This window comes from Heterocephalus glaber, unplaced genomic scaffold, assembly GCF_053883595.1.
Source record: "Heterocephalus glaber isolate CG9 unplaced genomic scaffold, H.glaber_assembly_v1.0 deba00000937, whole genome shotgun sequence".
Classification (NCBI taxonomy): domain Eukaryota; kingdom Metazoa; phylum Chordata; class Mammalia; order Rodentia; family Bathyergidae; genus Heterocephalus; species Heterocephalus glaber.
The window spans coordinates 1489123-1516310 of record NW_028258173.1 but is presented as its reverse complement, the minus strand read 5'-3'; the positions used below and the strand labels follow the sequence as shown (position 1 = coordinate 1516310).

The 27188-nt window shown below is 54.1% G+C and overlaps 1 long non-coding RNA gene across 1 annotated transcript; it reads right to left on the bottom strand.

The window, feature by feature from the left end:
- Nucleotides 1–189: 189 nt before the first annotated feature.
- Nucleotides 190–6127, bottom strand: LOC110345082 (uncharacterized). Its single transcript, XR_002388142.2, has 3 exons — nucleotides 5482–6127; nucleotides 659–4803; nucleotides 190–454 (listed from the first exon to the last, which is right to left on the bottom strand). It is a non-coding gene; the product is annotated as an uncharacterized LOC110345082 (long non-coding RNA).
- Nucleotides 6128–27188: the final 21061 nt, after the last annotated feature.

Here is a 27188-nt window from a genome sequence, read left to right as displayed (position 1 = left end):
GATTTCTCATCTAACAGGGGAATGAACTCACCAGTGTTTAACCCCTAGCACTGCAAAAATAAATAAAGTAGGGCCAGGGATTTAGCTCAGTGGCACCATGCCTGCCTCCCAAGCACAAGGTCCTGAGTTTGATCCCCAGAACCAAAAGTAAATAAATAAATAAATAAAGTAAAATAAAGAAGATTTAAATGATCACCATATATATTTATTGTTCATCTTTGGGTTGTTCAATGCCAGCCCAAAATACAAATAGAGGCACATGGGTTTTGTTATCACCAAATTAGGACACAAAAGGAACTCATCTTTTTTGTTTTTTTGTTTGTTTGTCCGTTTGTTTTTGCACTGCTGAGGATGGAACCCAGGGCCTCCAGCATGAGCAACACTCCCAGCCCTCTGCTGTTTCCTTTTCACTTCTTCGCAAGTTTGCATTCCCCTGAGCTGCTCCTCTGATGTCCTGTGAGCAGAGAAAGGAAGGAAAAACAGCTGTGAGCTGCCCTTTTCTGCTCTGTCCTTCCTTGTCATCCTGGCTCAAACAGGGAAGTAACAAAGTCAAAATGCCGGCCACTGCCTGCTTCCTGTCATTGGGCTATTTCTGGTTCTAACAGGAAGCGTGGCCCCCGTGGCCTTAAGGGCTCCACCCTTTGTGTAACACACTCACCTGATGCTCACTTGGGGGGTCCACTAGATTCTGTGCCCTCGAGCTCTGAGGACCTCGAGGGATGGTGTGGCTTGTATAGCAGGGCTGCTCATGGGCTTGCTTGTGGACCGCCAGATCTCACAAAACACAAGTTCAGAGAGAGAATCATTACAACATTTAGAACAGCCTTAAGCCATGGTGTTTGTAACTCCAGCTCCTGTGCAATCTCACTGGCCTCCACCCAGGAAGCCAGCCCTTTTTCTTGACAAAGACCTTGGCTAAAATGTCAGATATGGCTCAGGTTAGGGAGAAGAGCTGAGAGAAGACAGGCCTTAGGTGGGAGCACGGGGGCACCCAGTGGGCCTAGGGAAACCCAGGGTCAGCCTGCTGCAGCTGGCTTGCCCTGCCCACCTTCACACACCCTTCTTGCCCCCTCCTGCTCCTGGTACAGTAGCCACACCCCCAACAAACATAGCCCCAACCACCCCTCTCCGCCTGCAAAGCCCCAGAGCCTGGGAACGAGGTCTAGCCAGCAGGCCATTCACCCCCAGCTCTTCAGCTCCAGCTGGATTCTGTGTGCTCGGTCTGTTTTCTGGCTCCCTGGTCTTCACACACCGAGAAAACCAGCCTTTCTTGCCCTCTAGCCCTGACCCTGATTCTCTACTCAGCAAGCCCTTCAGTCTTACCCCTCTCAACACTCAGGTCCAGGGCTGCTTCCTATTGGAAGCCCCCTGGCCCCTCCTCTCCCAGCCAGTCACGTAAGTCCTGCCTATGTGTCTCAGAGCCCACGTTCCTATAGGACATCGTTTTGTTCCACCAGATGATGACTAACAGGAGGCCGGTGAGTGAGCTCACTGAGTAGTCCACACCTGGAAAATCATCGGCGCTCCATAAATCCAGTTGGCTGGTTAGATGGGCAGGAGATGGGTGGAGGAAGAATGGATAAAGGATAGACTGACAGGTGAATGGGTGAGTGAATAGACAGGGTGGAGGTGGATAGTTTGGTGGGTGGAGAGGGACTGAATGAAAAATGAATGGGTAGGGCCGGGGATTTAGCCCAGTGGTTCTGTCGCCTGCCTCGCAACCACAAGGACCGGACGGAGTTCGATCTCCCTTTAAAAAAAAAAAAAAAAAAAGAAAAGAAAAATGAATAGGTGGTCCACTATCACCACTCCTGTTCAATATAGTTTTGGAACCATTAGCCACAGCAATTAGACAAGAGAAAGAAAAGGAATAAAGATAGGAAAGGAAGAAGTTAAACTGTCATAGGCCAGGGATTTAGCTCAGTGGTTCCGGCACCTCCCTTGCAAGCACAAGGTCCCAAGTTCAATCCCCGGTACAAAAAAAAAAAAAGTTAAACTGTCATTATTTGCTGATGATGTGATACTCTACATAGAAGACCCAAAAAACTTCTAGACTTAATTGACAGATTCAGTAGAGTAGCTGGATATAAGGTCAACACTCAAAAATCAATCAATAGCCTTCTGGTACACAAATAACAGACTCACTGAGAGAGAAATTAGGGAAACAATCCCTTTCACAATAGCACCCCCCAAAAAGAAATATCTAGGAATCAATCTAATGAAGGAAGCAAAAGACCTCTACATTGAGAACTACAGCACTCTGAAAAAAGAGATCAAAGAGGATAAAAGAAAATGGAAAGACATCCCCTGTTCCTGGGTAAGAAGAACCAAGTGAAAATGGCCATACTTCCAAAACTGCTATACAGATTCAATGCAATCCTGATTGAAATCCAAACAGCATATTTCGCAGAACTAGAGAAAACAATCCAAAAGTTCATCTGGAACCAGAAGAGACCTAGAATAGCAAAAGCAATTCTAGGCAACAGAGACATGGTTGGGGGTATCACAATTCCCAACTTGAAACTGTATTACAAAGCTACTGTGATAAAAACAGCATGGTACTGGCAAAGAAACAGACCTGAGGGGCCAGGGATTTAGCTCAGTGGTTCTGCTGCCTGCCTCGCAAGCACAAGGTCCTGAGTTCAATCCCCAGTACCAAAAAAAAAAGAAAGAAAGAAACAGACCCGAGGATCAGTGGAACAGATTAGAAGATGCAGAAACAACTCCAGACATACTTGGCTACCTCATCTTTGACAAAGGAGCCAACCATCCTCACTGGAGGAAAGATAGCCTATTTAATAAATGGTGTTGGAAAACCTGGATTTCAACCTGCCAAAGATTAAAACTGGACCCCTATCTTTCACCATGCACTAAACTAAAATCAAAGTGGATTAAAGATCTAAATATTAAAACAGAAACACTAAACTTGCTGGAAGATAAGTTAGGTAGAAGTCTCAAAGACCTTGGCATAGGAAAGGACTTTATGAACAAATCTTCAATAGCAGGGGAACTAGCACAAAGAATCAACAACTGGGATCTCATCTTATTAAAAACCTTCTGCATTGCAAGAGAAACCACAAGCAGAGCTGAGACAACCTACAATGTGGGAAAAAATTTTTACCAGCTGTTCCTCAGACAAAAGTCTACTATCTAGAATATATAAAGAACTCAAGAAAACCAGACCCCCTAAATATAAAGACCCAATTCAAAAATGGGCATCTGAAATGAACAGACATTTCTCAGACAAAGAAGTAAAAACAGCAAATAAACATATGAAAAAATGTTCAACATCACTGATCATTCGAGAGATGCAGATGAAAACAACACTGAGATTCCACCTCACCCCAGAAAGAATGGCTGCTACCATGAAACCAACCAATAACAAATCCTGGTAGGGTTGTGGGGAGAAAGGAACCCTGCTTCATTGTTGGTGGGAGTGCACACTGGTGCAACCACTGTGGAAATCAGTATGGCGATACCTCAAACAGCTGGGAGTAGAAGTCCCATTTGACCCAGCTATTCCTCTACTGGGTATCTTCCCAAAAGAATTAAAAGAATCATACTACTGTGATATATGCACACCCATGTTTATAGCGACACAGTTTGTAATAGCTAAAGCTTGGAAACAGCCCAAGTCCCCATCAACTGGAAACTGGATAAAGAGGATGTGTGTTTTTTTTAATAAAATGGAGTACTACTCAGCCATAACGAATGAGAAACTGGAGACATTTGTAGCTAAGTGGATGCACATTAAGACTAAACTCTTAAGTGAAATAAATAGGACACACATGTGTAAATACCAAATAGTTTCTCTGGTGCAAAAAACTAAAAGGGTAAATAAGAATCAAAATGTATAATTGATAATGTGAAATAAGAAAATGTCTAAAGGAGTAGGGGAAGTGGGAGGGGTAGGGGAAAGGAAAGAAGGGAAAAGAAAAAATATGAGAAAAGGAAAAACATGGAAACAAAATCTTTGTAAATAGGGAAGGGTGGAGGAGGTGAAGGGAGGGCAGGGGAATGGGGAAAAAATAAGAACCAAGATACTTACGTAAAGGTACAAGATCCCAATGAGGAACGTAACTGTATTGTATACCTAACATGTACCAATACACTTAGTGGAAAAAAATAATAAATGGGTGTCTGGGTGGGTAGAATGACAGAAGGGAGAATGGATGAATGAATAGGTAGATGGACAAATGGGTGAATAAAATGGATGGATGGATGAGTGAGTGGGTAAATAGGTGAATGAATGACCAGCAGGATGGATGGGTAAGTGGATGATAGATGAGTAGATGAATAGATCACTGGATGGGTGGATGAAAGGACATTTGTGAGTAGGTGTGTGGGTGGGTGTATTGATGGGTACGGCCAGGAGGAAGAGGGCTAGGTAGGTAAACGGACAAATGGTGGATAAATATGCATGCATATGGGTGGGCAGACGGATGGATGGATGGGTGGATGGATGGATGGATAAGTGGGTAGGTGGATGGCTATGATCTGGACTAAGGTCCTCTCTAGGTGGAAACTTAAATCCTAATCCTGTTAGTTTCATTCTGCTGGGTCTTATATCAAACAAATGCTTCCAGTCACTTTTTGGCAACAGAAAGTGGTCCTACTCTCTTCATCAAAAAGGTGGAGGTTGAGCCGGGGATTTAGCTCAGTGGTTCTGCCGCCTGCCTCACAAGAGCAAGATCCCGAGTTCGATCCCCGGTACCAAAAAAAAAAATGGTTGAGGTTGGAAGGATGATGGGATCTCAGAGATGACATGAGTGGTTGAAGGTGGAGCTCGAGAAGCAGGAACTTCTGTGGAGAGAAGCGGAAGGAGCATCATCTGTCTTTTGGCAGTCAGAGCCTGGCAAGGGGCATAGCTCATCAGCCTCACAGCCAGCATTCTGCCCAACCTGTCACCTGGTGACTTGGTTAGGAGCCAGTGCCCAGAACCATGGAAAGCCCACTGGCTAAGTTCTGGGTTACAGTGTGTCCTGGCTACCAGGGAACAAGCAGAGGCCGCACTGGGGTCTCTCATCAGGCCACCCCCCACCATGAAGGCCCCCATGTTTGCATCCCCACGCCTCAGGGCGCCTGAGCAGGGCATAGTATTCACCTTCCTCTTAGAGCCGCTGCTCCTGGGCCCTGATACCTTCATGTGCCTGGCCCAGAATTGAGAGACTGGTGCATCCAGGTTCCCTAAGCATGGGACCAGCTTCTTCAGGAGCCGCCAGGCCCTGGGGAGAAGGGGCTGGGGATGGCATCTCATCTGTCTGGTGCAATGCTATGACCCCTGTTAGCACTTGAGTACGTGACAAAGCCTCACAGAGCTGCTGGGAACGCATGGGGGACCCACACCCTAGCCTCCCAGAATTCCATCTTTGAGGGACTGGGGCAGCCCTGGGAGAGGTGGGGCCAGGGGCAAGGGCTGCGTGAAGCTGAGCTGCTCTCACTCGGAATGTCAACCGAAAGTTTTCCAAATACGCTCCGTACCCCTTCGGAGAGAAGACTAGAATCCACTCATTGTCCACCAGATTGTCCTTATTTCAAAAGATGGCTTGGGGACTGCAGGCTCCTGACCACTCATTTCTCCAGCAGAGGGGGACATTAGGGTCTTCTTATCTCCCCTCTCCCACAGGTGTGATAGGAGGACTTGGCTACAGCAGCAGGAAAGAACTCTGAGCACAAGAAACAGAAGTCTCCAGGGAGTCACTCTGTCCCCGTCCGCAGCTGCCCTCCAGCATGGCTGAGATGCAGCTCTGAGACCTCTGGGTCCCACATCACACTCTGCAGGTGACAGGGAGCTGAGGTCAGGTGCAGCCAAGAAACTCAGGCATCCCGTGTGGAAGCCTCTCCATAGAAAACCAGCGGTGAAGCCACGCCCGACGGCTGCCATGTCCCCACCTCACGAAGGCCAGCTTGGGCTCGGGCGGTCAGTGGCGGCCCTGGAAGAAGCCAGAGGGCGGGAATCCCTGGAGGAGAGCGGGGGGCCAGAGCAAGGCTTGTGAACAAAGACCAGGTGAGGACATAAATCAGCCGCCCGATCACATTTCCTGCCCTGAAAGCTCCTGTAAAACACGGGAGAAAATTGACCTGTCAGGGGGATAGATGGGCAGCGATAGTGGCTACCCGCGGGGGGCAACCTCCCCTCCAGCCTTGGGGACCCCCTGCACAAAGCATCGCTGCCTTGCCCAGGCTGGGCTCCTGCTGCCCAGACAGCCCCAAGGGGAAGCCAGGCAGGGGAGACATGGCCACCTGGAGGGCTTGGCTGCTCGCCCCCAGCCCTCCACACACCCCTGACAAACAGGGCCCAGCTGCCTGAGCCCAGCAGGCCATAAAACGGATGGAGACCAGGGACGGAGTCAGTAGACAGCTAGAGTGCCTTTTAAAACATGTAATCTCTTTTTATTTCCTCTCCTCAGCCCTGTCTCCTCCCTCTAGACAGTAACCTCCCCGTCTCCCTCCCTCTTCCTGTGTAGCACCCAGCTGTCAGTGACCTTGGTGCCCAGACCTCCGTGTGGGCGGCTGGAGCCATCAAGAACGCCCTCCTCACCTTGAGGAACTCTGAGCTCTCGAGCTGGTCTGAGGGGGTGGGGAGGGGAGGGACACAGAGTCCACTCAGCAGGCTGCAGCGGTGGTGGCTGGGAACCACCTCCCAAGGTGACAAACCACCCCCAGCTCCCCCAGCACTGGGGCCCTGAGACTCCAGTTGGGGCCCCTGTGGCTGCCCACCTGAGCCAAAGGACATGTCTCAGGACAGTGGAGGGGGAGGCCTCCAACCTGGGCTAGGACCTCATCTCTGCCTACGCATCCTGCCGGCCCTTTGGCTCTGAGGTTAGAGCCACTGCCTGTCCCCAGGCAGGGGGGCTCCCAGAAGTCACCAGCAGAGCCATCAGAGAGCCTCGCCCTGGGGCCAGGGCCTGGCCTGGCAGAGCACACCTGTGTCCCTGACAACCTCCTGGGGTCTTGGTGCTGCCCCAGCTGTGACTGCCCAGCTGGTCCCTCCAGCCACAAGGCTGCGGCTCTGGCTTCCTGTCTAGGGGCCATACAGGCAAGAGAAGCAGAGAGAGGGCCTGGACCCACCAGCCTGTAGCCTCCCAGGGGAGCAGTGATCAAGAGAAGCTGCCCTTTGGGGATGGGTCTGAAAAGGTACAAAGTCCCCATCATTCAGCAGTGAGGTGCCCAAGCTTTGGGGGCCAGAGGAAGGGCAGGGGCTGCGGTTCCAGGCAGTTCTGGGTGGCCCAGAGCAGCAGCACATGGAGTCTGTGTGGCTGGAGGGAGGGTCAGCGTGGCAAGCTACTGGCAAGGCCTCCACAGGGAGATGGTCCGCAGGCCCAGGCCCCTCTGGACAGCTATGTAGGCAGCATGGGTAAAGGGGGTGCAGAGTGGTGGAGGTTTGGGGTAAGAATGACAAGAGTTGGAGAGATTCCCAGAGATAGAGACACAAGAGGCCAAGGGGCCACAGAGGCGGGTCAGAGCTGAGAAGCAAGTTGGCAGCTATGTGCTGCTGAACCAGGCAGCTGAGTCTCAGGAGGTCATGGCCACCCTTCAAATGAAAAGCTCCCCCAGCCCTGCAGGTGGACAGAGGTTCTTCCCAGTGCCCCGGAGGTGGTAGCCCTGAGCTCCTCCCTTCTCCCTCTTCCAAACCCCTTGAGCTCAAAGAGTTCCAACAGGGAGAGATGAGGGTCTGCAGCCCTGAGTGCTAGGCTCTCTTAGGAGCCAAGTGCATCACCCTTTCTGTCCCATGTCTCCAGGCCTCCAAAACCAGGCTTGAATGGCTGTCCTTGGGTCCGGCTGGTCGGGGGAGGAGCCCGAGCCCAGCACTGACACAACCACCTGTCTTGAGGCCTTCCCCTTCAACCCTCCCAAACAGCAGCCTCAGCACCCAGCAAGAAGCCACCTGCAGGCAAGGGCAGCCTCGTGGCCTGACAGAGAGTAGGTAGCTGGTGATGATACATAAAAGGGAGTGAGGACACACAGGGCTCCTGTCCCAGGGAGGTGAGGTCCAAACCCCTCAGAGGGGACTTCCCAGGCCCTCGGACTGTGGTACCCTGGGGATAAGGGGCAGCCACCTGTCATCCCTAGGGCTTGGGAGCTCAGAGGAAGCCCCTGGGGCTGCAGGACAAGGCTGTAGTGGGGTGGGAGGTGTGTGCTCTCGCTGGCCACGTAAGGCCAACAAGGCCCCCAGCTCTCCCGAGCCCAGGCTTTGCAGATCCCCCCACCCCGGCCGGCCCCGCGTGCATGTGCGCACAGCTGCCCCAGGGGGGGTCTCTGGGGCCCCGGGAATGGCCAGGTCTCCCGGATTTCCGGCATCAGACTCCCCATTCTCCTGGAATCTTCCCCTCCCAGCCTCACCTCGGGGGACACCGCCGGGGGCTGGTGGTGGGCAGCAGAAATCGCTGTAGCTCTTTATCTAGGAATGAACACAGAAGCAGGGCTGAGGGTGTACTCAGGCTGGGGTGGGGGGCTGTGCAACTCCAGGGCGCTTGTGGGGGCAACAATGTGTTGTAGACCTAGAGCCCACACAGTAGCCCGCCGAGCCTCCATCAGGGTCCAGGTGCAGCTCAGAGCGGACTCCTTTTTGGTTTCTATCCTTCTTCCGGCCCCCATCCCTCTCTCCCTCAGCCTCACCGGTAGGAGGCCCCTCAGGAGGCTGCAAGGAGGTCCCAGGGGCCAGGCCGCAGCCCCACGCGGCTCAGCCCTCCTCCCCAGCCTGTCCTGAGCCAGTCCTCCGACTGTCTCAGCGTGATGCCCATCGGCAGAGCAGCACAGATCTTTCCTGTTTTAGGGTTTAACCCTTCAACCTGCCAGCCCTGGGCCTGGCTTGTGCTCAGGGTCACTGCCCACCCCTACCTGTCTGCCTAGTCCACACCTTCAGTCCTCCACACCTGTCCCGCTGGCTGAGAACCCCCAGGCATCTGTCTGACAGCCCCCCTCTACCCACTTCCCACTCTGTCCCAGCTCCTCCCCTTCTCCGTGGCTCCCCCTGAGCTCCATATTAAGCACTCGCTCCCCTGCGGCCCAGGCACAGTCTTATGTAGGGCAGGCCTCAGCTCCCCTAGGGCCAGCTGACACCGAAAAGCTGGTTTCAGCCACTGACCTGCAGGGCAGGCACATCGTAAGACCCAGTCAGAGACCACAAGAGGAGCCTGAGACTGCAGGGCCCACACGCGCTCTGACCAAGTCTGAGAGCCCTCATGCTTGGACAAACGACTCATGCCCAGTGCCACCCAGGACCATTGATTTCCAGGGGGTGCTTGGCCTTCGAAGGAGCGTAGGAAGAACAGAATGTGTTCCCATTTGATCTCTATTTCAGGTGTCTTTTTTAAAATGCAAGTTTATTTTTCCATTTCTTAAAAAAAAATTAAGTTTTCTAACTTGAACGAGACAAAGAAAAACCTCAGTTAGGGACTCCCAGGTGGGCTGGCATTTGCAGGACCAACCATGGCCAGGAGCAGCACAGCTATGACCGTGTGAGGGGACCCCGGGACAGCAGCCTCCAGCCCATCCGCTCCGAGCCCTGAGGCTCGACCCTGAGACACATTTGGGGGTGGCCCCACAGGGCTGGACAAGGCGGCCTAGAGCCTGCTCTTCCCAAACACACCTCTCTCTCCCACAAAATAATTTAATGCAACTTAATGGCTTGAAGTTGATGTAAAAATTACAGACATGTGCGGGTGGGGTGGGGTGGGGGCCTCGTAAGAAATCCTTTTGAAAATATAATTGAGTTAATGGAGCCATAACTGCGTCTCATTTTGGGGGTAATTGGCCCGCTTTTTGTCACCCTGTCCATTTACATACTCCTGTTTTCTTTTTGCGATTGATTTTTTCTTTATAAAGTGGGCCACTTTACTGCAATTTTTAAAGCCCCAGTGATGAATAAAACCTCATCTTCCCGCTCATTAAGACACTAGAATTAGCTAGGCTCAGGGCCCCTCCAGTCAATTTGCTTAACAATCCCAGGCTGCGGGTGTTTGGGCTGAGAGGAGCCTGCGGCAGCGAGAGGGTTGGCTCCGGCGGTGGGTCCTGGACGGGGTCCACCTCCAGGGACAGAAAGTGAGGATGGAAGGCTGCCAGGAATCCCCTGCCTGCCCCCGCCCTGGCAGCAGGCCCCGAGACCTTGACCTTGGGACGCCCTCCGCTCCCAGTCTTCCTCCCTCGCTGAAGCCTCCGTCCTTGGACTCTCCGCCCTCAGCCCGTCTTATTGAGGCTGTAATTCAGAGGCCCCACCCACCTGCCTTTGACTGCAGATCAAGGTCACGCTTCCGTTAGAAAATATTTTTAAATTATAAAATTCATACACACAGCGAGCAAATGAATCCAATACCACAATGGGATGTAAAGCAAAAAGCAGTTCCATGAAGGGCAACTTGCTCCACCTCCCAGGCATTTTTCTGCTCAAAGGAAGGTGGGTACCATGCAGGTGTTCTTTAAAAGCCTAATCCTACCCTCCCTGCCCCTTGCACCCTGGCTCTTTGTTGTGTTCAGTTGTATTCAATATTATCACGAGGACAGCCTCCACAATGGCAGTGTGGATTCACCTTTCCCGACTCCATAATATTCCCAGGCATGTCCGCACCACGGTGTGTTGAGAATAATCATCAGTCTGGGCTTGAGGAAGCTGAGGGGTTTCGCAGACCTGGGGGTTTCAGTGCTGACACCAGGACAGACTGTCCCTGGCAAGCTGGGACAATGGGTCAGTGCTGCAGTTTGAGTCTGGAGTGCTCCTGGTTGCCCGTGTATTAACAGCTTGGTCCTCAGTCTGTGGCTCTGTTGGGAAGGTGTGGAGCCTTACGAGGTGGGGCTCTGGGAGGAAGCTAGATCCTCGCAGCTGCCCTTGAAGGGGACATGGGGACCCTGGGCCCTTCCTCTCTCTTTGGCTCCCTCACTGCCTTGAGGTGAACAGCCTTCTTCCACCATGACCTCCTGCCCTGATGTACTGGGCTATAATAGGACCAAAGCAGCAGGGCCAAAGGACCATGGACTAAAACCTCTGAAACCGTGAGCCAGAACAAAATATTCCTCCTTATAAGTTGATTATCTGTTATTTTGTCACAGCAACAGAAAGCTAACTAACAGCTCGTGTGTATTTAGCCAGCATCCCACTGTTAGACATTTGCTTTGCTTCTGTTTTTTCAACCTACCAAATATTCCTGCAAAAGACATCTCTGTTCACATCTCTATGCTGTGTAAGTGTGCGTGTGTTTGTGTGTGTGTGTGGCTGGGGATTGAGTCCAGGGCCTTATGCATGGTCGGCAAGCCCAACTCTGTGCCTTTATTGCAAGTTTGTGTCTGGAGGATGAGTCCTAGAAGACAAATTGCCAGATTAAAAGGTATGCATATTGCAAATGTTAATTGATATTGCAAAATTGCCCAGGAGCATGCCAAAACACACACGCCTCCTGCCCAGGGATGAGGGTCTACTTCCCTCCTTAGTTGGCAGAGCTGAGTATTATCAGTCATTTTAGGTGACAAATAGAATCTTGGTTTTGAAAAAATTTTAATTAGCTTTATTGAGATAGATATACTTTAAGTCAAAAAAGAATACCCATTTTAAGTGTTCAGGAGGATAACACTTAATCTGACAAATACACACAGTTGAGGATCACTACAATCGAGGCGCAGAGCAGGGCTGGGGTCAGGTCACGTCAGAGCATGTGCTTGGCATGCACAAGCCCCTGGGTTCCATCCCCAGCACCCAAAAGGCCCCTCAGGCCCTGTCTCAATCAGCATCCACACACCCTCAGTCCAAGCAACCACAGATCTGCCTTCTAGCACTGAGGTTAGTTTTGCCTTTTCTAGAATGTCATAGAAATGGAATTATCCGGAACGCACTGGTTTCCCCGAGTTCACACAATGACCCTGAGATCCGGTTGTGTTGGCACCCCATGTGTCAAGGCCCACGCTCTGTGGTGCTGTCCCACTCCATGGCCCAGATAGACTACATTTGTATTGTTCACCTATAGTTGGACGTTTGAGTTGTCTCCAATTGGGGGCTACTGATGCACAAAGCTGTCAGGAACATTTGAGTGTAGGGCTTTAGGCAATGTATGTTTTCATTCATTTCTGGAGGAACACCTGGGAGTGGAACAGCTGGGTCACAGAGGTATATATTTAATGTTTTCTGACATTGCCAAACCACTTTCCAAACCAGCTGTATTGTTTCACATTCCCACCTGCAGTATACAAGCATTCTGGCTCCTCCACACCCTCACTGGCACCCGAGAGTGTCTGCCTTTTAAATTTTAGTCACACTGGAAGGTACGTAGTGGTATCTCACTTGCATTTCCCTGGTCAGTGCATCGTCTTTTGGGGAGAAGGGGATGAACCCATGGTCTTGACATGATAGGCAAGTACTCCACCACTGAGCTACCCCCCAGCCTTTTAAATTTATTTTTGCACTCAAGCCCTTTGCACTGAGCTATATCCCTGTCCCTTTTTTATTTTGAGACAGGATCTTTTTTTTTTTTGGTACCAGGGATTGAACTTGGGACCTTGTGCTTCTGAGGCAGGAAGAGGAACCACTGAGCTAAATCCCCGGCCCTGTTTTGCTTTTTCTTAATAAATTTCATTTTATTTTATCCCATTCCCCCCTTGTTGTTTTGTTTTGTTTTAGAGACAGGGTCTCCCTATGTAACCCAGGTAAGTCTCGAACTCTTGATCTTTCTGTCTCAGCCTCCTGAGTTCTAGGATTACAGGTGGGTGCCACCAACCCTGGGCTGTGTGTAATCTTTTGACACTGGTTGATCACCATGTGTTAATCACGCAGAATTTTCAAATAGTTCAGAAAATTTCTCTTTCTGTTAGGGTTTGGGGCTTGTTATGCTTTAGGGCTGACCTGCTTTTTTTTTTTTTTTTTTAGAGCTGACCTGCTTTTAGGAGGTGGGGTCTCAGAAGAGGTGGTCACTGTGGTTGTGACCCAGAAGGTTACACTGTATCTCCTATCTTGGGTCCTCTTTTGAATTTATCTGCTTCCTGGCCTCCATGACCAGAGCAGCTTTTCCTCCACCAGGCCCTTCTGTCACGGCGTCCTGCCTTGGAGCTACCTCACTCTGAACTGTAAACGTGAGCCCAAATAAGCCTCTCTCCTTAAGTTGCAGGTATCAGGTACTGTATCTTAGTGACCAGAAAAGTGACTAAGACAAGGTTTCATCAGTTTCCTTTCATACCCAGATCCTGATGATTTCAGCCCCTATTTATCTTAGTATATGTGCTTAGGAGGCGAGCATGAGCCCCTATTTATTTTTAGGAGTTTCCAAAGGGTAGGTAAATGGATGTAACTTGAGAACATAATGTTCAGTGAAATAAATCAGACACACCAGCTCAAATATTATCTGGTTTCTCTCTTTTTTTTTTTTTTGGTACCAGGGATTGAACTTGGGTCCTTGTGCTTTCACAGCAGGAGGCAAAACCACTTAGCTAAATCCCTGGCTATTATCTGGTTTCTCTTATATGAAAGAAAAAAAAAAATATATATATATATATATATGTGTGTGTGTATATATATATAGTAAGTCCCCAACTTATGAACATTCAAGTTGTGAACTTTCACAAGTGTACTGTATAGAACTCACTTTGTTGGGTTTCGAATGAATCCGACTAAAAACCGTTCTCCAGAACAGAACTTGTTCATAAGTCAGGAATATATATATATATGGACAGATAAAGAGCAAAATAGAAGAGAGATAAATAAGAAGTAGGGAGAAGTTCATATACTTTCCCAAATTACAAATTCCATTGTTTTAAAAATATTTCAATAGGGCGGGGGATTTAGCTCAGTGGTTCCGCCACCTGCCTCGCAAGCACAAGGTCCCAAGTTCGATCCCCGGTACCAAAAGAAAAATTTTCAATATATGCTAATTGGTTTTATTTATACTATTACTTTATCTTAGTTCACTGAAAAGAAACTTTTATGTTACTATCTGTTGCTTTTTATAAGAATCTTGCTGGGGATTTAGCTCAGTGGTTTCGCCGCCTGCTGCGCAAGCACAAGGACCACAGTTCAATCCCCGGTACCAAAAAAAAAAGAATCTTTTTGGGTTTATGTCTTGTACTCTGAGTAACTTATTTGTAACTTATAATACACAGTATAATAACTGTTGTTATTCTCTTATTTGATTATGAAATTTTGTTTTATTCTTTCATTAAAAAAAAGTTTCCAAAGGGATGGAGTCACACCCAGGCTGCTACCCACTCACCCCCTGCCCACCCCGTCTCCAGCCATGTGGACAGCGGTGTAGACAGACATCACTGTCCGTGTAGGACCACGGCCACACCAGGGCCCTGTCCTGCACTGGCCAAAGTCTCCAGCCATCTGCGTGTCTGGTCCTCCTGCAGCAGCTTTGTCTGCTTATCCCTCACGGGGTTCCCATGAGGCATGGAAGCTCCAAAACACAAGCCACACAGCCAGGGCTCCCAGAAATCGGGGAGGGGAGGGGAGGTGGGGGGGCCAAATGAGCTCTTGCCTGACCAGAAGGCCCAAGGTGCCTGCTCCCCCTGGGTTCAGGAGCCTCAAGTCTGCCTCCTGCTTCCCAGGCACACAGCTGCAACCCTTGTGGCCATGTGACCTTGGGCCTAAATTATGGCTAACAGACAGTAAATGAATGTGGTGGGAAGGGGACAGTGGGGTGCTCCAGCCCCGCAGCCAGCCCGGGATGGTGGGCAGCAGAGCGCCACCCACCCTGGGCTGCTGGCCTAGAGGCAGCCCCCACCCCCACCACGAGCTGTCCCAGGTGAGCCTGCTACTCTATTCATGGCTTTCTGCACCCCACTCTGCCCCTCCCAGCCCTCGGGGTCCCTCCCCCGCTGCAGTCCTTAGGGTGCAGGACAGAGCAGTTACAGCACCTGAGAAGACAGCATTCAATGGAGTGGAGGCCGACCCTGCAGCTGCCCAGGGGCTCCTCAGCTGTGCCTCTCTGCCTCTCCCACAGTGTAGCTCCTACTCTAGGCCCGGACCTCCCAGCAACCCTTCCTGGAGCTGGAGCACCCTTTCCTGGCCTTTGTCTGCCGGAACTTTCCAGCTCTGAAGCAGGGCCTGTGGGCTTCCGATGCTTCCAAAGGCCGTTAAAGCTGCCTTCCCCGGGCAGTCAGCTCAGACCTATGTGGGTGTGGTGACACAGGGCCCTCCCCCAGAGGCCTGTCCCTCGGGTGCCTCTTGGGAGAGGGAGCCTTTCAACGCCTGCCTGCCTGCCTCCCTCGCAGTCACCACTTCCTGTCCTCTGTCATTCGCACTCCTTATGCCTGGAGTCCCCCTTAGCCCTCAATTTAGAGCCCCGTGTTGGAAGCCCTTGTGACCCTCCCCAGAACATGAGCCCTCACCCACAAGAGCCGGGCCATGGAAGGGAACTCCCTGTGAAAGCACAGACCCCGGAAAAGGGCTCTGTTCAGCTGCACATGGCCAGTGTGCTGGGGAAGTGACCAGCCCAACGGGGGGCTGCTTCTCCGGGTATAAGACGTTCTGTTTTTCTTTTTTCACTACTGGAGTTTGAACCCAGAACCTTCACACTTAGCTTCATCCCCAGCCTTTTTATTTTTTAAATTGTGAGACAGGGTCCCACTCAGTTGCCCAGGTGGTTCTTAAACTTGCCATGCTCCTGCCTCAGCCTCCCGAGTAACTGGGAAGCTGTGGTTACAGGCTGGCACCACCTGGCATCTCCATTTTTATGGCTTTACACAAAGAACCACAATGTTCATGGCTCCTGCGCCAAAGCATGTCCTGGAGCAGAGGCTGCTTGGGACAGGCTTGGTGCCAAATGACATGGGAGGTTCTGCTGACCAGGGTGCCCACAGGGGATGTGGGGCAGTTGAAGGTGAGGAGAGGAGCAGCAAATAGGGCCTGGGCCACCCAGGGTCACCTCAGCCCGCTCCAGCTCCCCAGGCCACTAATGCACATCCCCTCTGATCCTCGCCCGGTTGTCTCCAGTCTGGTGGGGGTGGGGCTCCAGCTGAAAGGACAAACATTCATTCATTCGTTCATTCCTTCATTTGTTCATTCAGTATGGGAATGAAACCCAGGGCCTCACACTCAGCTACATCCCCACCCCTTTTCTCTTTTCTTTTTTTGAGACCGAGTTTCATTATGTCACTAAAATGAATTGAACTCAGGGCTCTCACACTGAGCTACATCCTCAGCCCATTTTAATTTTTTATTTTGAAACAAGAGTTCCTAAAGTCACTGAGTTGCCCAGGCTGGGCTCAAACTTGAAATCCTCCTGCCTCAGCCTCCCAGAGTACTGGGATTTCAGGCGTGGGCCCCCAGGCTCAGCTTGAAAGGACATTTAGATGTCACCTTCCTGTGAAAGAAGAGCCCTGAGGGTGAGCCAGGGGACCATAAGGACTTAGGTCCAGTGATGGCGAACCTTTAAGAGACCAAGTGCCCAAACTGGAACCCAAAACCCACTTATTTATCCCAAAGTACCAACATTGCAATTAAACCAGACTACTGAGGTTTTAGTTTAGGAAAAACAACTCATATGTTAACATGTTTTGTCTTACAAGAAAAAAATAATACGGGTGCCATAGGTTCGCCACCGTAGGCTTAGACTGTTAGAAGCTTGCCAGGCATCTTCTTTTTCAGCCTAGGCAGAGCCATTTGGCCAAACAGCTCTGTGTGTCTGGGTGGAAGCCTTCCAGCCTGATAGTCTACTCTTTCCCCAAACCCTGAGGTTTGACAGACCCTGGGGCCCCCAACCTCCCCTGCACCAGCCTCCTCTCACAGCACCAGGCCAGGTCTAAGAGCTCTGTGTGTATTCATTCATTCAGTCCTCCCAGGAAGCCTCCATGGGAAGGTGCCATTATTAGCCCTATTTACAGACGGGGAAACTGAGCCACAAGTGTCTGAGAGTCAGTACTCCACTCTGCCAAGTGCCAGGCAGACCACAGGATGGCCCCGAACCCTGCAATTAATGCAGCTCAGCCACCAGGACCACCCAGCCAGGGCATCCTTGGAAGTATTCACCTCCCTCCAGAGTGCCCCACCCTGGGTTTCGTTTTCCAGGTAGGGTCCTACAACCCTGCAGGTCCCAGCTCCAGAGCGCCTGCTTTGGACACCCCCGCCCCCAGTGGCTCTATCTTCAGCCAGCATTAGAACCAACTAAGCCCAGTTGCAGCCCCAGCCCCCGTTCTGAAACCGGGTCTGGGAATCCGCCCACAGCCTGTGCATCCAACAAGGACTAGGTGATGCTGAGCTGTTTGTGGCCACCCTTTAAGAAGTGCTGCTCTAGGCGAAGCCCTCTGTGGTGGCAGCCAAGGCCTGTGGTCGTGGCCTGGCTCAGTCTTCTCTTCTCCAATGCTGTGGGCTCTTTAAGACACAGTCCCCAATGTGCTCACTTTGGCAGCACATATACTAAGACACAGTCCCCAAAACCCAAGACCCCCTTACGCAGACATGGAAGCCAGCACTTGGGCACAAGGGTGCTCTGGGCTGCCCGCCGCCTGGCTTCTGGGGCCCCTCCTGTCCTGTAGTTCCCAAGCCCACCCCCAAGGGCACCCTCTCCTGGCTTTCCCAGAGTTGGCTGGGAAGGCTGATTGTCCCTACTCAGCCCGGCTCTCTGACCAAGTCACATGGTCAGAGTACAGGCTGCTGTGATTGGCCAGCCTGGGCCATTTGCCCTCCCTAAGGGAAGAGGCCCTGTGATTGACAGCCTGGCCAGGAGAGAAGCTGGTAAGCAGTGCTGTCTCCTGGGCATCACATCTAGAACAAAGAAATTGTGGGGCTGGGGATTTAGCTCAGTGGTTCCACTGCCTGCTGCTCAAGTGCAAGGACCCAAGTTCGATTCCCGGTACCAAAAAAAAAAAAAAAGACAATGGGGTAGATCAAAGGAATTCTGTGCCTTCAGCCCTTTCACAATAGGCATGAGAGCCTTTCAGCTTCTCTCAGCCTCAGTTTCCCCGCTGTGCAGTAGGGCTCCACTCTGCCTGGCCACAGCTTTCCAGTCAGCGGCAGGCTCTACCCACAGGTAGCGGGAAGAGGGCCTCCGCCCCAAGCAAGCCATCTGGCTGCCAGTCTGGATCCTGGGGTGGGAGGGAGACTGGTTCCCAGGAGACTCCCTTGATGCAGAGCTGGGTTACCCCTCCCTGGCTTTCACCGTTCCCTGGGGAGAGTGGGGGTCACCTGGGGTACATTAGGTATAGGATAGTATGACAAATGCGCAGCCACCAAGTGAGATGGACAGTGAACTGGCTGGTCCTGTCCAGGTGCTTCAGGTGGGAGTGTGTGCTGCGCGCAGGTGGCACCTGCCTGAGTAGAGCAGATGTGGCCGCAGGGCTGTCCGGCCTGTCCTCCCTGGGGATCCATGTACATTTGCTTATCCCCCCACCCTGAGGGAGGCCTGGCCCCTCGGCTGGGCAGGCACCCTGCCAAGGTCCACAGGGCAGGGCAGGCATATGCATTTTCTGGTGGGAAACTGGCAAGGCCCAGCCACCTGGATACCCTGCTGAAGGGGCCCCCTTGCCCCACTGATGTGTGTTGTCCTGGTCCCAGGGCAGGGAGTCTGTGACTGCCTCACCAGGTTATACCCAGGATCTTGAGTGGCCCAGAAAGTGGGGGTGGATGGTCCTAAAGGTCTGCCCACTGCCCCACCCTGGCCCACCTGACCCAAACCCCCACAGCAGTCAGAAAGAAAGGAACCTAACAAACAGCACCTTGTGCTTGGTAAGGTTTCAGACCGTGGGTGGTTGGGGGGGACAGGCACAGCCCCAAACCCAAGGCCCAGAGTGGCCTGGCCAAGCCTACCCTCACCCTAGACTACCCAGCCTGGCACTCGGCTCCTGGGACCCATGGTGGGGCTCAGTGACCCCCAGACCATGTCACTATGCATGCATCTGTGTGTCTTCCAAGCACCCCCAGTGTCCCAGGAGGGGCTCTTCGATGCCAGCCTGTCTGTGCCCATCAAATCAGAACCATCCAGGTCCTCTGGCAGGTGAGACACAGGGCAGGGTGGACACGTTCCTCCCCAGCCCTCTAGGAAGCTGCATCAGAGAGGTCCCCGTCCAGGCACCAAAGTCAGGTCCACGTTGGCATCCTGGCACCCTGAGAGGGTTCAGGAGGGAAGGTGTGGGGTGGGCAGGCAGATTCTGGGGCTCCTCCTTGGCCAGGATGGCAGCAGAAAGGGATATGGTCAAGCCTAGGTCAGGACAAGACCATGGCAGACTCACCCGTCAGTGAGGGCAGAGCGGCTTCCACAGCCTAAGCCTTGGGCCTGAAGTCAGGCAGACTGTCCAAGATGATGGAGGCAGGAAGGACCCTGAGGTGGAGGCAGTGGATCCTCAGTGGGTCCAAGTGCGCTCCCAGAGATGATGCCAGCAAAGGAGGAGGAGAGACAAGGAGAGGCCCTGACTTGCCATGTGGGCACCGTGGACGGGGACCCACAGCCCCTCACCCACTGCCTGGCCTGTGCCCTCCATGTCCTGGCTCTCAGCCCCTGGCCCTGTGTCTCCCCCCTACTCACCTGCCCGGAGTCTCTGGGACATGAAGATCTGCTCCAGCTGGTGCAGAAAGCAGAGCAGAGGGAGCAGGACCCCAGGGGGTGGGATGGGACAGGGCTGAGTAGTGATGGTGTGCGGAGCTGCAAGAAAATCCTTTACAAAGTTGCCCCAAGGGTCTCAGCAAGCTGGGACCCATGGCAGCTGCCCACAAGGAAGGCCAGAATGAGTCGCTGGGCTCCTGCAGCAGAGGGAGCCCTCTCCAGGGGTCCCGAAGATGCCCAGGGAAGGGGTCTGCCAGTGAGGGGGCTCCAGCAGCCTGGAGAGGCAGCTCTCAGGACCTCCCTAGGTTAGGGCTGAGGAGCAGAACCAAGAGCAGCCTGGCGTCTCCTGCAGAAGCCCAGACCCACTCACCCAAGGCCTGCCCCAGAATGCACTCGGCAGGGGCTGCTTGTCCGCAGTGTGACCTGAACGTCTTCTAGAAGGGAAGGGTCCAAGCCCCCATGCTGCTAGGGCAGTGCCGCGCTCCACCCTGTGCCCCCCCACCGTACCCCTTCCACCCAGCGGCCCCCCTCCGTCGCTGGGCCCCTACCTACGCCCTTGGTGCTCTACCCCCCGCACCTCATCACACCCTGCTGCCACCCCATGGCCTGCTGCCCCAGGCCCTGCCCAGGCACAGTCTCAGAGCGGGCATGTAGGAGGTCAGGCTGTGGGGTCTGAACCCCATCTGCCCTGCCCAGGAGACGGGCGACGGTTCCAGCACCAGGCAGGTCTGGGTCCCAGTCGAAGCTGTGCTCAGGCCTTGTACCACTCAGACAGACCCTGCACCCTGCACCTCTGGGGGTCAGGGGCAGCAGGGAGTGAGATTCCTTGAATCTCTGGGGACTGGATGGGGAGTGGGCAGGAGAGGCCTCAGCCAGCCTGCCCCAGTGTTACCTGGGACAGACCCCCTCCTGGAGGGGAAGGAAGCTGGGAGACTTCCTGGGGGCAGAGTCAGGCACGGGCTGAGACAGCTGTCTCCCTGCTGGGTGACTCCCCGGCCACACGGTCCCGCTGAGTCCCCCGGGCCACCTCTTCCCACCTGCCCTGGGAAATCTCCCAGCAGCTGTTTTCTGGAACAACTGGAGGCTGAGGTCACCGGGAGGCCAGAAGGGGACAGGAGGGGGTGTAGGCTGGGAGGAGAGCCACCCCCTCTCGCCTGCCCCGCCCCGAGGGTAGGGGCCCCCCAGCGGGCACAGGAGCCGCAGAGGGCGGGAGAGTACAGCCCAGGGCCAGCCGCCAGCACAGCCGCCAGCAATGTGGTTTCAATCTAATTGTCCCAAAATGTTGTTACAACACAAACCACGTGCCATCCACTCACCTGCAAATAATCAGCAGCAAAGCTACCGAATAAATCGGTTCCACACCCGGGGCCAGACGGCCCCACACAACAACCCCGGGCACTCAGGTTGGCCAGAGACAGGCGGCTGCTGCCGAGGTCTGCTTCATGTCCCCACAGGACACAGGGGACAGAGGGACTCTCCTCTCTGGGCAACGCCCAACCCACCCTGGGACGGTGGGGGTGAGGCTGCCCTTCACGGCTTGGCCAGCCAGGCCTGAGAGGGTCAGTCAGGGAGCTGGGGACCATGCTTCGCTTCCTGAATCCTGGTTGGCCGAGGTCTGTGCAGAGTCTGACGGCCCAGCAGGTCCCCACTGTCTCCCTCCACCCTGACCACTGCCTTCTAGTACAGTGGTGTTGGGGTTTCCTGTCCCCTGCAGGAACAGCAAGACAGGCCACCAAGTCCTTTTTTTTTCGGTACCGGGGATCGAACTCGGGTCCTTGCGCTTGTGCAGCAGGCAGCAAAACCACTGAGCTAAATCCCTGGCAAAACTCACCATTTTTAACATATTTTTTTTTTTTGGCACCGGAGATCAAACTTGGGTCCTTGCACTTGCGAAGCAGGCGGTGGAACCACTGAGCTAAATCCCTGGCCCCACCAAGTCCTTTTGATAAACAGGACCGGAGTGACAAGTAAGATAAGGATGTCCCCGACTCGGCTAAAGAGGAAACAGGCTCAGGGGATCCCAGGGGTCCAGGCCCAGTGCTGGCAGGCCGGGCCCTTCAACGTGAGGTCCCTGGCCAGCATGCTGCCACTGAAGGCCGTTTGGGTTGCACACAGGCCCTCCTAAGGGGCAGGGATAGCAGAGGATGACCAAGGAGCCTGAGAGTCACAGGCAGCTGCCCCTGCTCTGACAGCCTGGGAGCCCCGCAGCAGCCCAGGGTCTGGTCTTGAGGACAGTGGGTACATCAGGCAGGCCTCCAATATGCTCACACGCTGATCCCTGTGGGTGGCTGCTTCCCACCAAGACTCAGGGTCCTTGGAAGGACACAGCCCACCAGCCTTCAGGGCAGCTGTGCCTGTGGCCTGACCCTGGACCCAGAGGGTCCACAGCAACAGCCTTCGCTGTGCAGCAGGAGCTGGAACCCCAGGCCCCAGAGAGTGACGGTGTCCAGCCCTCACCCTGCAGTGCAGCCGAGTTCTGGGTCCAGCATCGAGGCATCGGCAGGGCTGGTTCATGCTGGAACTGTCAGGGACTCTGTAACTCCACATCCCAGCTCCGGGAGTTACTAGGGATCCTTGGGATTCATGGGATTCTGGTGACACTGCCCCATCTCCATCTCTGTTTTCCCACAGCCGTCCTCCCCGACATGTACCCCCTCCCCAGCCCTCCCTCCCTCCCTCCTCTCCTCTGTAAGGACACTTTTGCTTCAAGGTAGAGCCCACCCTCATCCAGGATGACCTCACCTTTAAGTGAGGCCCAGAGATGCTAAGCAGCCTGCTGAAAGGCTGCACAGTGAGGAAATGGCCGATTCAATCGACCTGCTAGATTAAAACCTGAAAAGTAACAATAGCTGTCTGAAAAAACGGGTGTGAAATGCCAGGCAGACAGGAAAGCAATGTCTCCAAGTGCACCTGGAGCCTGTGTCTGGGGTCTGCATGTGGAGAAGACGACTCCTCAAGCAGACTGAGAGGCCTGCAGACTCTGGCCTGGAAAGGCTTCAGGATCCAGCGCCACACCACAGGTGGGGACAGAGGACTACTCGGGCTCACACTCTGGGGAGCAGCCCACACTGGGGACCAGGACAAGCTCAAGCCCGGGCCGTGCTGTAGGCCACACAGCCAGCACCGTGCCAGACCCAGGGCTGCCTGGAGAGGCTCCCCGGGCGGGGGCAGGATAAGAGGGGACTGTGGGCTGACCGAGTGCCCGCGACTCACAGCCACGGCAGTTAGTCTTGCAGCACGCGGGGTGTCCGTGTGAGGAAGCACAGACACCCCAGACTCTGTGTGTGCTGCAGGCCTCGCCACATGTGGACTAAGAAGCAAAGTGGACAGAATCGCTCTTTATCTCCTGACCTAGTGGGGAGCAGCCAAAGGAATCCCTGGGACCCCAACCCTCAGAAGGGCCTTTTCTCTAAAAACAAAAAAGCCCTTTTTATGTTTTGTGGTAAAATATATATAGCATAAAACCACCCATCTGAACCATTTTCAAGTGAACACCCGTCACCCCATCCCTCTCCGGGACTGCATCACCCTAAAGAGAGTATCTGTGCTCACCGAGCAGTGGCTCCTTGTACCCCCATCAGTCCCTGGCAACCTTGAATCTACTCCCTGTCTCTGTGTATTCACCTTTTCTAGATAGTCCTCACCCGTGGAATCTTACGGTATTTGCACTTTGTTTGCTTGTTTATGTTCGGGTCTGAACTCTTCCACTTGGAATGTCCTCAAGGTCATGCCCATTGCAGCCTGGGTCAGAATGTCCTTCCTTCTGAAGGCTGGGTACTATTTTAGATATTTACTCATCTGCTCATCCTATGAATGGCACTTGGGCAATGTCACCAGTGGCCTGGTTTTATGAACAAAAACCATGTGAACCCCGATGGTGGACCAGGACTCAGTTCTGGGTGTATACACAGGAGCAGGTTGCTGAGTCAGAGGAGGATTCTGTATTCACTTTCTCAAGGAGCCACAAAACCCTGCTTCCTTTGTCAACCCAGGTTGCTTTTATTTTCATTCATTCCTTCGTTCATTCATTCAGAGATCTGTGCATACTAGAGAAGTCCTCTACTCTGGAGCCACATTCCCAGCCTGGTCCAGACTTTAATCTTTGACGGGAGACTGTTGCCCCCCACCAAGGGATCTGTGACGTGTGCAGGCTCCGGAGGCTGGGCAGCAGGGTGCTCTGAGGGTCTGCCAACCCGTACCACTGAGTCTCAGCTCTGCCCCCCCAAGCTGTGGGGCCTCGGCAGCTGGCTCCATCACTCTGTGCCTCAGTTTCCTCACCCAGGACAGCATCCAGCTCTCAAGAGGCAGACAGGGCCAGTCCCAGCATGTAACAGTGCTCAGTAAATGTCAGCCCTCACTGCCCACTGCCCGGCCCAGTGAGAAGAGGGCCACAGGGTGGCCACCTGGTTTCTTTCACAGAGGGACAAATCCTCGCCCTGGTGAGTCTTGGCACTTTGCCCCAGCTCATTCTCTGAACACCCCCCAGGGCCTCCAGGGCTGGGCTGCAGGAAGCAGCTGCTGTGGGAGGGAGAGGTGTCAGAGGTGGACAAGGGAGGGCAGAGGACACCCTGTGTCCCTCCAAGGCGGATAGGGTCGGCCGAGGCTCCCTGCCTCCACCCTGCAGACAGTTGGCGCAGGTAGCTGGGTAGAGTTCTCTCCGCCACACCAGGAACACCTGGCTTGGAGGCCACCCTGGGGGCCCCAGCTGGGACCCTGAGGTTCCTGGGAGCCAGGCAGGCTCTCTATAGCAGGAAGGCACCTGGATGAGCAAACTGGGGTGCAGAAAGAGGGCGCTCTTGGGGACCCTGCCACTGCCTGGCCTTACACTGGGAGGAGGCACTGGAATGAGGAAGGGCTGGAGATGAGAAGGTGCATGTGCTGGCCCATTCCAGGGGAGCTGTGGGCCAGTGTGGGGCTGGAGGGAGCCCATTCACCGTCCCACTTGCCCTGCACACTGTCCCCAGGGGAGTGGGATCCCAGGTTGCCTGGCAAAGCCACTTCAGGGGGCCAGGCCTGTCGAAGGTGGGGCGAGGGTCTCTGGACCTACTCAAGGCCACAGACTGGGGCTGCCCCTTGTGATATCCCCTTCCCGGGTTACCCCAGGAAGGCCCTTCAGTTTCCAAAGGAGGGTTGTCCTCCCCAGGCTGGGCGTGTCTGACATGATCCACAGATGGCCCAGCAGTCTTTAAAACACACATGCTTTATTTTAGTGTGCATTACAAAAAAAAACAAAGCCAACACATTAAGCCTGTGATTTCACGGACAAAACACTCTGGACAAGATCAGGTAAAGAGAAGCCTGTGAAATTAGTGGAAAACAAACAGGCAGCAGTACAGGGATCTACAGATGTCAGGCCTGGGCACGCAGAGGTTTGGGATCCTCTCTCACCTCCCTCACCTCTCCCCCTTACCTGGCTGAGGAGGGAAGAGGGTATAGGGCAAATGGGGGCTCCCCACCTCCACTGGGAGCAGACAAACAGCCTAGGCCCAGCAAGTATGCTCCCGGCATCTGCTGCTGGTCTTTCCTGTTTGTCAGGCAGGCCTGCTGACTCCAGGCTGGCTGGGGGCCCTCTGCCTTTCACCCCTGCCTGGGGTGAAGTGAGAAGAGCAGATGTGAAACCCCACCCCAGGGCCAGGCGCTGGGCCAGGTGTGTTTGGGCTGTGGCTCCCTCCCACACCCACACAGGCCTCGGTCCAGCGTGTCCGGGGCAGCTTGTCTCTCCCCAGCTCTGAAGCACCAGCAGCATCTCCGCAAGCCCAGAACCCTGGGATCCCCAATGTCCTGGGGCAGTCATCCCAGGCTCTGCACCCCTACCTGTTCTGAGTGCAGATTCCCACCGCTCCCGCTTCCTCCTAGCTGTGTGGCTCTGGCAGGTTGTGCCAGGTCTCTGGGCCTCAGTTTCTTGCCTCTGGATGGCTAGTCAGCCCTGTGCAAGCAGTCACTGACTCCTGAGTCCCTGGGGCTCCCCCAGCCCCCTACCTCCCACACCTGGAGCAGAAAGGCGGAGGATCTGGGGTCACAGGTCTCAGAGGAGGGTGGCCTCCTTCCTGGGGGCCCCTTCTTGTCTCTCCATCACCCAGGATCCCCTGGGAGGGGTGGAGCCAGCCCCAGCGCCAGTGGGGAGGATCTGCCAGGGACCTCACAGCACCCCCAGGCCCCCAGGGACAGTAGGGAGTCAAGTGGTGAGGCTGGCAGAGCAAGAGTAGAGGCTTTCAGATGCTGCCTTGCAGCCCCAGGGGAATGGGTGGCAGGAGTCAGTCGATGGGGCCCTGGGGTCCAGCACTGAGGGCACAGCCTCCCTCTCTGCGGGCTTGGGCCCCCACTCCTGCTCTCTGGGTTGATGGTAAGGGGTCAGTCATCCTGATGGGGAGGAGACAAGAGCCAGAGTCCAGGGAGTGGAGTTGGACACTTCCACACCTCCTGTTACAGAGAGCCCCACGCAAAGGCTCCTTCACACTGGGGAGCAGAACCCAGGATTAGAGCAAGCATCCTGTGACAGCCCCTGCAGGCCAGCCGTCTCTTCCAGAGAAATGTGAGCTCGTGTCCAGGGCCTGCTGTCTGCTGCCTGTGGCCACACATGGGAAAGGGTGCTCGCTGCCTGCTGTGGGGACCGAGGAGAGGAGAGGGGAGAGAGCAGATGGCCAGGCACAGACACAGTCTTGGTGGGCAGAATCAGGCCCGGGGCAGCCTCAGCCTGGAGCTCTGGGGGACAGGGTGCCCCCTCCTGCCTCCACTGTGGCTTGCTGAGCTGCCCAAGTGTCACTGGCCCCAGAGCTGCCAGGCCAGGTCAGAGTGCACCAAGGTCACCAGCCCGAAGGTGGACCCCTAATCCTAACCCCCAAGGCCTTTCTGCCGGTGTGGAGGTATCTGTTTTCCATCGAAAAATCTCAGCACTTGGAAGGCTGAGGCAGGAGGGTCACGGCAAGTTTGAGGTCAGCCTGGGCTACACAGTGAGTTCAAATAAACTACATAGCAAGACTCTTTCTCAGAAAGCAAAACAAAGAAAGCACAGGAGAGGGGAAAAGACAGATCTGTGGTGAGTAGGGCCTCCCGGGGCTTCTTCAGCCTGACTGGCTCTCTGGGCAGGAGGCTGCTACCCCGCAGCTGGCAGCGGTGCCTGTACGGAGTGGAGGCGGCCGAAGCCATGCTGCTGTGCTGCTCTGAAATGCAGAGGCCGGAGAGTGAGGTTACATGCTGCATAGAGGGATGATTGTCCGCCCACCCTGGGAACTGGACACCTGTCCACCATGGCTGCCCTTGCAGTGCACTCCACACCTGCCGGCCTGGGGCCAGTTCTATTGTCCTGGGCTATCGGCCTTGGGCAAGCCGTGTCCACTGTCTCCTCCTTGACTGAGGTTTGTTTTGCCAGCATGACACACAGCCATGTCAGCAACACATGCAGCCCAGCATGGGTCCAGAGCAAGCCTGGTTGAGCCAGGGGCACCTCTACCCTGAGTGCTATGGCATGTGGTGGCAGCAGGGCTCGCAGGCTCTGATGGCTGGGAATGTTCCCGCATCTAGGTGAGTGCTGGGAGCCCAAAGGAGGAAGCCTGGGTGGACACGCTGCCCACCCATATCCTCCCTAGGGGCTGCAGAACCAGGAGGGGCCACACTCCCTGGCTGGGTGGACTTAGGTACAGAGTTTAAATTCCTGGCACCTCAACTTCCTCTTCCATGAAATGAGAATGATTATAATAGCACAGACGTCCCGACTTGTGATAGTTTCACCTAATG